A 3,932-nucleotide genomic window follows, 5' to 3' on the forward strand; every position below is an offset into this window, starting at 1 on the left:
TTCCGCGCTGGTCATTCTGTCAAAACAGCTGTGACCAAAGTATCCAACGATTTAATCGCTGCTAAATCTCGCAGCCATTACTCTATCCTAATTCTCCTTGATCTTTCTGCTGCTGTTGACACTGTTGATCATCAACAGCTTCTTTGCATTCTCCGTAATTTTGGTCTACGGGATACTGCTCTCTCCTGGTGCTCCTCCTACCTCTCCCAGTGCTCTTTCAGTGTTTCTTTCTCTGACTCTGTCTCTTCCCCCCCCCCAACCACTCTCTGTCGGCGTCCCCCAAGGTTCTGTCCTTGGTCCCCTACTGTTCTCTATCTATACTGCCTCCCTTGGGAAACTCATCAGCTCCTTTGGCTTCCGTTATCATTTCTATGTGGATGACACGCAAATCTACCTGTCCTCTCCTGATCTCTCTCCACTCATCTTGACTCGTCCCTCTGACTGCCTCTCTTCGATCTCCAACTGGATGGCTGCTCACTCCCTTAACCCCTTAAGGACCAAACTTCTGGAATAAAAGGGAATCATGACATGTCACACATGTCATGTGTCCTTAAGGGGTTAAACTCAACCTGTCCAAAACAGAACTTCTGGTCTTTCCTCCCTCAAGTGTTACTACTCCTGTGTCTGTGTCCCTCCAAATCAACGGCGCTACCATCACTTCAATCTCACAGGCTCGCTGCCTGGGTGTTCTTTTTGAATCCAACCTCTCCTTCACCCCTCATATCCAATCAATCACCAAATCCTGTCGCTTCCATCTCAAAAACATAGTGCGCATTCGCCCCTATTTAACCCCAGATGCGGCTAAGGTGCTGGTCCATGCTCTTGTTCTCTCTCGCCTTGACTTCTGCAATACCGTTCTCAGTGGTCTTACTTGTTCCCAGATTGCACCGCTGCAATCTATAATGAATGCGGCAACGAGGCTCATTTTCCTGTCCGCTCGCACCTCCCACGCCTCCCCGCTCTGTCAGTCCCTGCACTGGCTTCCAGTTAAATATAGCGCTCGATTTAAAATTCTGGTGCTTGCATACAAGTCCCTACATAATGCTGCTCCACCCTACCTATCCTCCCTAATACACAAGTATGTCCCATCAAGGCCCCTACGCTCTGCCAAAGACCTACGTATATCCTCTGTCCGTACTCCCACCTCTAATGCTCGCCTCCAAGATTTCCCCAGGGCTGCATCTCTTCTGTGGAACTCCATTCCCTTCTCCGTAAGACTTCGACCCAGTCTCCATTCATTAAAAAAATCATTGAAAACTCACTTCTTCAAGAAAGCATATCAGTTAAACTGTAAGCAGGTTTTCATCCCCCACCCCCATGACTCCTCTCCTGCAACTGTCAAAAATTACCTACTAAGCCCTCAATGAATACTTTTCTAACAACCTACTTCGTACCCCTACTTTTCCCCTTTGTGTCACTATACCCCACTTCCTCTAGAATGTAAGCTCCTTGAGCAGGGCCCTCCACCTCTCTGTTCCTGTACGTCCAATTTTCTGGTTAAAATTACATGTCTGTTAGTACACCCAATGTACAGCGCTATGGAATGTGATGGCGCTATATAAATAATAAAATAATAATAATAATAATGTGCCTGGTGTGCCAGCTCTGTGACAGAGGGCCTAGGGCAGAGAGGGACCCAGCTGGCTTGGGAATCAGAAGATCTCTCTAACTAGACCCACAATCAGTTTTAACAGCTAATTACCTGTATAATTAAGCTGGATGAGGAGCGCCAGCAATTACTTTCCCCATTGCAGGACAGCTGAAAATTAGTTCCTATGCAAGAGATCTGTGTGGCTCAATGAGAAGCTGCACCACATGGGAACTAATGAAGAGTGTGCTGTGAGGACAGGAAAAGGAGGAGAGGCAGGAGCACCATCCTGTCTGGTAATACTGTCTGGCAAAGGCTAAATGTGATACCATAGACATAGAACACATAGACACCTCATTGTGTGCTGAGCGGCGAGGAATGCGGCAGCCATCTTGGACCGGTCGCCGCTCTACTGAAGCTATTGAAGAACCCTTAGAAAGTCCATCTCCCAAAAGGTAAGTGAAGGACTTGAGGCACTTAATACCCCTACCCCTTAATACCACTACCCCTAGTGCTCAATACCCCTACCCCTTAATACCCCTACCCCATGTCATTAATACCCCTACCCCTAGGCCTCAATACCCCTACCCCTTAATACCCCTAGTCCTACCCCTTAATACCCATACCCCACGTCATTAATACCCCTACCCCTACAGTGTTAAAACCCCTACCCCAGTCTATCCCAGCACACATAGTCATTAATACCCCAGCACACACAGTGTTAATACCCCTACCCCAGCACACACAGTGTTAATACACATAGTGTGCTGGGGTAGGGGTATTAACACTGTGTGTGCTGGGGTAGGGGCATTAATGACTATGTGTGCTGGGATAGGCTGGGGTAGGGGTATATTAACCCTGTAGGGGTAGGGGTATTAATGACATGGGGTAGGGGTATTAAGGGGTAGGGGTATTAAGTGTGAGATGGACTTTCTAAGGGTTCTTCAATAGCTTCAGTAGAGCGGCAACCGGTCCAAGATGGCTGCCGCATTCCTCGACGCTCAGCACGCAATGCCATAGACGTGCGGCGTCTATGTGTTCTATGTCTATGTGTGATACTAACAATTGGGAGAGGAAACCAAAAAAGAAAAGGGTATTGAGTAGAGTGAGAGATACTGGGGGCAGACAGTGAGGGCATGGGAACTGATAGAGAGAGAAATGGGGCTGGGAAAGAGAGGGACAAATGATGCTGAGGAAGATACACTAGTAATGGCTGATAAAGAGAGAGACACAAATGGTGGCTGATAGAAGGACAGTGGGGACTGATAAAAAAGAGACTCAAGTGGGCTGATAGATGGAGAGGAGAGATGTGATTCTGTGGAAGAGACACAATCCTGGGATGATAAAGAAACAGAGAGACACAGATGGGGTCTGAGAAAGGGAGAGACACAACTGGACTGATAGAGTAGCAGGGCTGAGGCAGGTGAGACACAACTTGGGACCGTTAAAGAGACATACAGAGACACATGTAGGGGCTAAGATAGAGAAAGGTTGGAACTGATAAAGAGACTGAAAGAGAGGAAAACGTACTCTCACACACTCAACTTTCTTCCCCAACACCCTCACACACCACAAAACACTCCTCCACATTAGGCTCCTCAACATACAAAATACAGCCAGTGCACACATCACTCAAACAGCACATACAAGCACACATAACTTCCTCACAACACTGAACTCAACTCACAACACTACATAGTCTCACACACTCAACCACCTACACACCCCAATTCAGAGACCAGAACCTATGGCTCTATGAGGGGGCAACAATCTGGCATCCTGCCATGGGCCCTGGGCTACCTTAATTCATCTGTGAACTGACAACATTAGAAATTAACCGACTCTGCATATAGAGGCCCTAGGAAATGTCCCCAATAAACATCCCCTGTTCTCTTGATTTTCTCCATATCTGGATGACAAAGATATTTCTCTGTCAGAACTTTGACTAAGCACCCAGTCTCATGAAAATAGATTTTAAAAACTGTAACCCTGTATCACACAGTGGTATTATTATTATTTGCATTTATATAGTGGCAACATATTCCTCATCGCTTTGCAGTATTATGAAGTGGGAATTTAACAACAAATGCGATGGTCTATTACACATGTTGACGGGGAAAATAGGACTCTGTTCAAAAGAGCTTACAATTAGAGGAAGTGGGGTTTAAAAACACAATAGGAAGGACAGTGTGGGGGATAGGAACCAAGTGACGGCGTAAAATGGCAGAATTTGAAGATGAAAATGAAGTGGAGAATGGACCGACTAATTAAGTTAAGAGAGAGTAAGATACAGGTTTGAGGAAAGACAGTTACCCTGGGTTGCCACAAGCTGTTTTGAAGAGGT

This window comes from Pelobates fuscus, chromosome 1 (genome assembly GCF_036172605.1).
Source record: "Pelobates fuscus isolate aPelFus1 chromosome 1, aPelFus1.pri, whole genome shotgun sequence".
Taxonomy (NCBI): domain Eukaryota; kingdom Metazoa; phylum Chordata; class Amphibia; order Anura; family Pelobatidae; genus Pelobates; species Pelobates fuscus.